Source organism: Dasypus novemcinctus, chromosome 3 (assembly GCF_030445035.2).
Source record: "Dasypus novemcinctus isolate mDasNov1 chromosome 3, mDasNov1.1.hap2, whole genome shotgun sequence".
Classification (NCBI taxonomy): domain Eukaryota; kingdom Metazoa; phylum Chordata; class Mammalia; order Cingulata; family Dasypodidae; genus Dasypus; species Dasypus novemcinctus.
Window position 1 is genome coordinate 45,989,681 of NC_080675.1, and position 10,611 is coordinate 46,000,291.

Consider the following 10,611-nt stretch of genomic DNA (forward strand, 5'->3'; position numbering starts at 1 on the left):
GAGATGACGTAATGAAGAGACACAACGAGGAAACACAATGAGAGACACAACAAGTAGGGAGTGAAGGTAGCTCAAGTGATTTGGTGCCTCCCTCCCACGTGGTAGGTCCTGAATTTGGTTCCCAGTGCCTCCTAAAAAGAAGATGAGGGTACAACAAACAGACACAGAGAGCAGACAGCAAGTGGGGGAGGGGGTAGGGAGAAATACACAAATAAAATAAACCCTTAAAAACAAACAACCAAAGAAACTTCCTATATACTCACCATATGATCTAGCCATTTCATTCCTAAGTATTTACCCAAGAGAAAAAGTACATACCCATACAAAATTTGTATATAAATGTTCACATAGCTTCATTTGTAATAGTCAAAACCTGGAAACAACTCAAATATTCATAAACAGGTGACTTGATAAACAAATTATCATATATCCATACTATAGAATATTTAGCAATAAAAGCAAACAAACTATTCATATACACAAAATCTTGGTTGAATCTTAAAATAACTATGTTGAGTGAAATAAGCCAGACAAAACACATCTTACGGTATGATTATTTTTACATAAAATTCTAGAAAATGCAAACTAATATATAGTGACACTGTATCTATGAAATTAATATATAGAAAGCAGATCAGTGATTACCTGGGGATGGGAGGTACAAATGGCAGGAAAGAGGGTGTTCTAGTTTGCTAGGCTACTGAAAGCAATATATCAGAAATGGGTTGGCTGTTCATCTGTTGTTTTTCTGATTTCCTTTAGTTTTTGTACATGTTTTCTTTTAGTCTTTGAACATATTTAGGAACTTTTTTTTCAAGTCTTTGGAATGTCCGAGGTTTGATCCTCATCCTTGATGATTTGTGAAGCTTTAATTTTCTCCTTTATGTAGGCCATCACTTCTTGTTTCTTTATATGTTTTGTAATCTTTTGTTGAAACCTGGATTTTGATATTTTAATGGGTTATCACTGGAATTTAGACACTGAGGCATCTATTCCTGAAGCTTGTTTTCAGCTAGTGTTAGGAAAGAACTTTCCTTGAATGTCAGGAGCAACAACAACAAAAAGATGGAAAAAAAGAGAACACCTTTCCCAGTATTTGCAGATTGACCTGTGTGAGTGCTCTCTGTCAGGGTTTATCCATGCAGTGAGTTTGGTGAATAGCTTTAGGTCAAAGGGGAGGGACCTACCTGATCATTTCTGCACATGCCTCTTGTCTTGGGCATGCCCACGTGGTCCTAGGAATTCCTCTGTTTATATGGTGTATTAGTCTGCCAAAGAGCGGCTGATGCAAAGTACCAGAAATCTATTTCTTACAGTTCCAAGGCTTTGAAGTCTACTCAAGGCACCGTAAGAGGTGCTTTCTTACCAAAGTAAACTGCCACATGTTGAAACAAGATGGTGGGTGATCTCTGTCTGGTCTCTCCTTTCCCTCCTGGCATCCTCTCTGTGGCTCAGCTGTTCCAGTTTCTTCCCAATTTCACCTCCAAGTTGGCATAGGATTGTCTCTTAGGGCTTCCTATATCAATCTCCGCTGTTCTCTCTCTTCCCTATTTCAGTTGTAAACAATCAGACAAATGACTCATCTCTCTCTGGGGCCTTGGTTGTTTGAGTCTTCTTTCTATCACATGACAGGATAAAAAATGACAGAGATCTCTCTTCTTGTGTCTTTCTCAGTTAGTCTTTCTCTATGTTTCTGTTAATATCAGACCCAGCAAGGGGGAGGAGACCCAACCTGAGTTCTGCCTTACTGACATAGACCAATCAAAAAGCCATAAATCGATCCTATCAAATAATCCAATCGAAGACATCTCATCTGAATTTAATGCAATCAAAGGGTATCACATCTAGAGGAATAGATTAGTTTAGGAACATAATCTTCCTCTTTTTGGAATTCATACAATAATCTCAAACTGCTACACATGGAATCAAATGTCCCCTCTTCCTTAGGAAACCATTTTCTCACAATTCCTGGCACTGCGTTGTATTTCTTACAGCCAGCAATCTCTTGCCCCAGGTAGCTGCTTGACTGCTTTCCCACAGCTTTCCGTAGGAGAGCTCTGTGAGCTCCTATCTATACCCAGGGCAAGTTCTGGAACAGCAGGTTCGTCAGGTCACCACCAGGCAGATTGGGTCAGACATGCATATACTCCCAGTATGTCCCTGAGGATTACTTTGCTCCTTCTGAAACCAGGACAAAAGATCTACATTGGGAATGTGGGCTGGATTCATGCCAAGCTGATGAGGGAATAGGGAAAGAGCCAGTCAGGTGCCATAAATATTATCACTTTTCAGTGGCTTTTTCCTTGATTTGGTGGTTGCACTGTTACTGCTTACTGGATCTTTTATAAAGATGTTTCTGCCAGTTCTTGCTGGTTGTATAAAGCTTCTGGGAGGAGGGGATGGAGCCTGAAGCATCTCACTTTGCCATCTTTTTTTAAAATTTTAAGTACTGGTATTCTTATTCCTATTACTATTTTTTTTTAAGATTTATTATTTATTTATTTCTCTCCCCTCCCCTCCCCCCCTCCCCCCCAGTTGTCTGCTCTCTGTGTCCATTCGCTGTGTGTTCTTCTGTGACTGCTTCTATCCTTATCAGCAGCACCGGGAATCTGTGTTTCTTTTTGTTGCGTCATCTTGTTGTGTCAGATCTACGTGTGTGTGGTGCCATTCTTGGGCAGGTTGCACTTTCTTTCGCATTGGGCGGCTCTCCTTACAGGGCACATTTCTTGCACATAGGGCTTCCCCTACACGGGGGACACCCCTTTATGGCAGGGCACTCCTTGCGTGCATCAGCAGTGCACGTGGGCCAGCTCCACACGGGTCAAGGAGGCCCTGGGTTTGAACCGCGGACCTCCCATGTGGTAGGCGGACGCCCCATCCATTGGGCCAAGTCTGCTTCACTGACTTTGCCATCTTGATTCAGGCTGATTTATAGTCCCAACTTAATCTTTTGCATGTGGCTATCTAGTTGTCCCAGCACCATTTCTTGGAATGACTATTGTTTAGCCATGGACTTGCTTTAGCACTTTTGTCAAAAATCATTTGACCATAATTGTAATCATGACTCCTAATTCTGTCCCATTGATCCATATGTCTATCCTTATCTTAGTACCACATTGTCTTGATTGCTGTAGCTTTTTAGAAAGTTCGAAATCAGGATGTATATGTTGTCCAACTTTGTTTTTTTCCCCAAAATTCCTTTGATTATTGTGGGTCCTTTGATTCTTCATATAAGCTTTTTTATATGGACAATCAGCTTGTTGAATTCTACAAAATATCATGCTGGAATTTGATAGGGACTGCACTGAATCAATGGGTATTTTGTGGGAATATTGCCATCTTGACAATACTGAGTCTTCCCATCCAGGCCTAAGGAATGTTCATCGATTTGTTTACACCTTTAATTTCTCTCAGCAATGTTTATTTTTTTAAATTTATTGAAGTATATCACTCATACATAAAGATACACAAACAATAAGTGTATAGTAATAGTTGTGAACTTACAAAACAAACATATATATCATCATACAGGACTCTCATAGCTCACCCTACCACCAATACCTTTCATTGTTGTTAAACTTTTTAAACTAATGATTAAAGAGCATTCTCAAAATATTACTACTAACCAAAGTATTTTCCCCCAACCCACCCTATTATTATCTTTATATCATTTATATATGAACATACATAACCAATAAATATATCGTAAAAGTTGTGAACTTACAAAGCAAACATGCATAACATCATACAGGAGTTCCATACATCAACCCTCCACCAATACCTTGCATTGTTGTGAGACATTTGTTACAAATTATGAAAGAATATTGTCAAAATCTTACTACTAATTATAGTCCTTATCTTAATTTGGTGTGTTTTTCACCCAGCCTTCCCTATTATTTTTTAAATATATTTTTTATGACAGAAATTGTAAACTTATAAAACAATCACGCACAAGTACAGAATTCCCAAATAACTCCCCTCTATCAACATAACACACTGTGGTATAACATTTGTTACAGATAAGATAATATCATCTGATTGTTACCATGTCTATAGTGTACATTTGGCTCACGTTTTCCTTACCGCCACATTATCAACAGTACATCTTTGGCATAGATGCAAGAATATTATTACTGCTAACCACAGTCTATAGGTCACTCCAGCTGTATTTTCCCCATGCTTCTCCGCATTCCCAGCATCCTGCAGTACTGATGTACATTTGCTCTAGCTCACAAAGGACACACTTGCTTCTGTACCATCAAACATGATTCTCATCCACCTTTTGGTTTACTGTGCTATTCAGTTCCTAGATTATTCTCTAGCATTCTGTCAATTGACGTTTATATACCTAGACTACCATTTTCAGCACATCCCCATTTATAAACTAGCTGTTACTCACTATTTGTTACCATCCACTCTAACATTTCGACACTTTTACAGTAAAGCTAATTAAAACTTCTACATACATTAAACATCAGTAGTCCATCTCAGTCCTCCTCTTATCTTCCTTAAGATAACTCCAGGTCTTGAAGATATTTTCCTACAATTTCTTCTTCTAGAAGTTTTATGGTTCTTGCTTTTATTTTTCGGTTTTTGATTCATTTTTGCGTTCATTTTTGGATAAGGTATGAGATAGGGGTCCTCTTTTCTTCTTTTGGCTATGGATATTCAGTTCTTTCAGCACCATTTGTTGAATGGACTGCTCTGCCCGAGCTGTGTGGGTTTTGCAGGCTAGTCAAAAATCGCTTGACCATACATGTGAGGGTCTGTTTCTGAACCATCAATTTGGTTCCATTGGTCTATGTGTCCTGTCTTTATGCCAGTACCATGCTGTTTTTACCACTATATCTAGGTAATATGATTTGAAGTCTGGAGAAGAGGGTTCACTTTTCCTTTTTATGATGTTTCTGGCTATTCAGGACCCCTTACCCTTTCAAATAAATTTGATAATCATGTTTTCTTTTCTTTTCTTTTTTTAAATGCAGGTGAAATTTTTATTGGGATTGCTTTGAATCTGTATATCAGTTTGAGTAGAATTGACATCTTATTGATATTTAGTCTTCCAGTCCATGAGCAGGGAATGTTCTTCCAGTTATTTAGGGCTTTTTTGATTTCTTTTAACATTGAGTTGCAGTTTTCTGAATACAATACTTTACATCTTTGATTAAGTTTATTCCTGACTATTTGAGTTTTATCTGTCATATTTTATTTTCACCACTCTTTTAGTTACTTTTATTGATATAATCTTCATTTCTAAACTCTCTTCCAGGCCTCTCTCTCCTGTCTTATCTTTTCACTCTAGCACACCTTTTAGTATTTCCTCCAAATCTGGTCTCTTGCTTAGCACTTCTCTCAGTTTCTGTTTATCTGTGAATATTCTAATCTCACCCTCATTTTTAAAAGACATTCTTGCTGGATATAAGATTCTTGGCTGGAAGTTTTTCTCTTGTAGTATCTTAAATATATCAGACCACTGTCTTCTTGTCTCCATGGTTTCCAGTGAGAAATCAGTACTTAATCTTATTGGATATCCCTTATATGGTATGTATTGCTTTTCTCTTGCTCTTCTCAGAATTCTCTCTTTGTCTTTGGCATTTGACATTCTGATTAGTATGTGTCTTGGTCTATTTGGATTTTTTTTGGATGGGAGTACATTGTGTTTTTTGGACATGGATATCTATGTACTTTAATAGGTTTGGGAAACTTTCTACCATTATTTCTCCAAATATTTCTTCTGTCCCTTTTTCCTTCTCTTCTCATTCTGGGATACCCATGACACTTATGTTTGCACACATTTTGCTGCCATTTAGTTCCCTGAGATCTTATTCATTTTTTCCCATTCTTTTCTTCATCTGTTCTTTTGTATGTTCACTTTCAGAGGCCATTTTTTCAAGCTCACCAATCCTTTCTTCTGCCTCCTCAAATATGCTATTATATGATTCCAATGTTTTTAAAATTTCATTTATTGCACCTTTCATTCCCATAAGATCTGCTATTTTTCTATGTATGCTTTCAAATTCTTCTTTGTGTTCATCCAGTGTCTCCTTAATATCCTTAATCTCTTTAGCCATCTCATTAAATTTATTAAGGAGATTTGTTTGAACATCTATGATTAGTTGTCTCAACTTATTTATGTCAACCTGAGGCTTATCTTGTTCCTTTAACTGCACCATCTCTTCCTGTTTCTTGGTGTGGATTGCAATTTTTTGTTGGTGTCTTGGCATCTGGCTTACTAGAGTATTTATTCTGGGTGCAGTTTTTCTCTTTAGATTAGGGCTTCCTGCCCTTTCTTCCTTGCTGGTTGTGCAGTAGGTGCCAAGGATGTAGTTTGTGCTATAAGTTATAGAGGCTCAAGCTGCCCTCCTTGCCCCAGGGACAGATGAAGCGTCTCCCAACTTTCTCCTTTCCAGGGGTAGGGACAGAGTCACAGCTGTGTGGAATAATCCGAGTCATGTAGGCCTAGACTGCAGTTGCCCAGAGAGTCTAATGAAGCTTGATGCCCCTTTCTCCCCTGACTGGGGTGGGGGTGGAGCTGCTGGTGTGGGCAGCAATCTATGCAGTGCGGGTCAAGATGACTGCAGTTGCCCACTAGACTTTTAATTATTCAGTTTGTGCCAGCCAAAGTTACCTCAGTTACCTGGATAGTCTGGGGCAGGGCCTGCCAGCCTCCTGCCTGCCAGAGGTGGGGCTGAAGCATAGCCCAGGGCTGCAGGCTGATGTGGGTGAAAGAAACCAGTTCGTATTATCACTGTGATTTTTGGTCACCTGGGCTTCTCTTCATGCTGGGGAGAGAGTCAAAATGGTGGCCACTAGACTCTTTTCAACTTGGACAGATTCACACCCTAGCTGTTCCTAGGGTTATAACTAGTCTACTAATCAGTAGTCGAAATCGGTGGCCAACAGTCTCCTTCCCCTGTTTTTGGGAAATGGGACTTCCAATTCCAGCCACAGAATAGCTGCTGGGACAGCTCACACTGCCAGAGTAGGATAATCACTGGCCTCTGCAGCTTGGCCAGTACTTGGATAGGCTGGTGCATGTCCCCCAGCTTCTCCCTGCCAGAGGTGGGGCTGGAGCCAAGGCTAGAGCTGCAATCTGACCAGGATGGAAAGAAGCCAGGCCCCACCAGCACTGTGATTTTTAGTCCACCCCGCTTCCCCTTGTGCCAGGTGCAGAGTTAAGATGGCAGCTCCCAGCCTCTTTCTGACTTGGACAGGCTCAAACTTAGCTGTTCTTAGAATTCTATTTTAGTCCGCCGAATTTTTTCATCAGTAGCTGAAGTTGGTGCCCAACCGTCTCTTCCTCCCCCATTTTTGGGAAGTGCAGCTTTCAATTCCAGCCACGGAACAGCTCCCGAGGCGGCTCATGCCTCCAGTTAAGGATGGGCACCAGCGTCCGGGGCATGGGAAGTTCTACTTAAGAGTCTTCTCTGCAGATAGGAAGTCTCCTCCTTCCACTCCTTCAAGGATGTGAAGATGCTTTTCTGGTCTCATGCAGCCCCTAAACAGGTGCTTCAGCTAGCTCCAGAGAGCTCTGGGTGTTTGCTAACTGCCCTGTAGCAGGAGCTGACTCTAGGAGCTCCTTGCTCTTCCACTGTCTTGCTGGTTGTTCAGTGATGTTTTATAGTTTGCAATATACGTGTTTTGCATATTGTTTTTTAAAATTTGTTCCTAAATATTTATTGCTTTTTAAATAGATTTTTATTTATTTTTAAAAGATATATAGATCATGCAAAATGTTACATTAAAAAATATAGGAGGTTCCCATATGCCCTACCCCACACACCCCACTTTTCCCACATCAACAACTTCTTTCATTAGTGTGGTACATTCATTGCAATTGATGAATACATTTTGGAGCACTTATGCACAGCATGGATTATAGTTTACATTGTAGTTTATACTCTGTCCCATTCCATTCAGTGGGTTATGGCAGGAAATATAATGTCCTGCATCTGTCCCTGCAATGTCATTCAGAACAACTCCAAGTCCCAAAAATGCCCCCATACCATACTTCCTTTTCCCTCTTCCTGCCTTGGGCAATTCCTGTGACCACTGTCTCCACATCAATGATACAATTTCTTCCATTTCTAGAATCACAATAATTCTATGGTAGAATACCAGTAAGTCCACTCTAATCCATATTTCATTCCTCCATCCTGAGGATCCTAGGGTGGCAATGCCCACTCCACCTCTCAGTTGAGAGGAGGCTTCGATCCCACATGGCTGGTGGGTGGGATTCTCATGCCTGCAGCTCTCTTGATTCCTTGGTGAGGTGGTTGTCCATCCTCACCTCTCTGTCACCTGACCTGAGTAAGTCCAACAAACTGGAGAGTAGGTGCTGCAACACCATGAAGACTCAGGGCCCAGCTGGCATATGGACAACCCAGACATTCAAGTCACCTGGGCATGCACCAACCCCAGCACCAACCACAGGTTCAATAAAAGGGACAGAAGAGACTTGTGTAGAGAAGTCACATCTAAGTACAACTCCATCACATTCAGGAGCACAAATTCCAAAGTAGGGCCCACTGGCAAGGCACTGAATTCCAGAGCCATCTGCCATGACCATAGGACCTGGGTGTCTCCATAGCCCCCACGAGCACCACTGCCTGGGTTTGTACTTTGGCTGTCTCTGAGGTCCTGCGAGAAATGCATAAGAGTGACCCCTCTGCTGACCTCCTGACTCATTTTGAAGTCTCTTAGCCATATAAACTCATTGTCTTTACCATTTTCCCCTTTCATTTCAGGTCTTATTCTCGTTGCATCACCAGCTGGTGCTTGGTAGTAATCCCTCGGCACCTGGGAGGCTTATCTTCGGGAGTCATGTCCCATGCTGGGGGGAGGGTGATGCATTTATATGCTGAGTTTGACTTAGAGAGTGGCCACATTTGAGCAACATGGAGCAACAGGAGATAACTCTTAGGCACCCTGCAACACTAGGCCAAGTTGAAATTTCAGGTGCAACATGTTCATAAGAATAGTCATCATTATCAAGCATCCATCATTGGACCATTCTTCTTTACTGGTAATTGCCCTTGCACTTGGGGGACTTTTGCTCTTCCATTGGGAAATGCAGCAGAGCTCCTCAGGATATTTGTTGCTTTTGATGCTATTGTGAATGAAATTGTTTTCTTACAGTCGTTTTCTTATTGTTCATTGCTAGTACATAGCAAGATAATTGATTTTTGTATACTGACTGTAGCAGTTTGATATAGTTATGAATTCCAAAAATAGATATTGGATTATGTCTGTAATCTGGTATGGACCAGGGTGTGATTAAGTTATGATTAGGGCTTTGGTTGGGCCACATCATTAGGGCGATAAAAGGCATGGCAAAGAACGACTTGAAGGTTTCTGGTGTTGGAGTTGATGTTGGAGTTTGATGCTAAGCTGGAGCCCCAGGAAGTCAGCACGCAGAGGAAAGTGAAGCAAACCCTGGGAAGAGAGGACCTGAGCCAGGAGAAAAATACAGAGAAATAGAGACAGCTCCTTAGACACGGCAGAAACCCCAGGGAGAAAGACAGAGCCACTCACCTGATAGTATAGAGCTGACCTTATGGAGAGAGGCAAAGCCTAGAGAGCCTCATAGTCTATAGCTGACCGTGTGGAGAAAACAGAGGCACTGAGCCCAGAGGAACCCAGGAAGCCTGAACCCTCATAGACGTCATGTGCTCCAACACATGGAAATAGACTTTGGTGAGGGAAATAACTTATGGCCTGGTCACTAGCTTCTACCCCAAATAAATACCCTTGATAAAAGCCAACAAATTTTATGGTATTTTGCATCAGCACCCTCTTGGCTGACTAACACACTGATCTTCTATCTCACAAGCTAACTGAACAATTCTTTTTTTTTTAGTTCTGGTGATTTTGTATGTGCATTTTAATGCATTCTCTAGGAGTTTCTCCATACAGGATCAGGTTTTTCTTTGAATAAATACAGTTTTACTTCTTTTCCATTCTAAATTTCCTTAATTTCGTTTTTTTTTTTTTAAAGATTTATTTATTTATTTCTCTTCCCTCTCCTCCCCCCGAGCCTCAGTTGTCTGTTCTCTGTGTCTATTTGCCACATCTTCTTTGTCCGCTTCTGTTGTCAGCGGCACAGGAATCTGTTTCTTTTTGTTGTGTCATCTTGTTGCATCAGCTCTCCATGTGTGCAGCATCATTCCTGGGCAGGCTGCACTTGCTTTCTCGCTGGTGGCTCTTCTTATGGGGCGCACTCCTTGTGCATGGGGTTCCCCTACGTGGGGACACCCCTGCGTGGCACAGCACTCCTTGCGCGCATCAGCACTGCGCGTGGGCCAGCTCCACACGGGTCAAGGAGGCCCGGGGTTTGAACCGATGACTCCCATGTGGTAGACGGACACCCTAACCACTGGGCCAAGTCCACTTCCCAATTTCTTTTTTTTAAATTTGTGTCTATTTTACTGGTTAGAACCTCCAGTAAAATGTTGAAAAGAAGTGTCAGAAATGGATATCCTTGTCTTATTCCCAAAATTAAGGGGAAAGCATTGACTCTTTACCATTATGTGTGATATTACCTGTAATATATATTCCCTTTATCAGGTTGTGAAAGTTCTCTTCTATTTCTATATTTTGTTGAATTTTTTA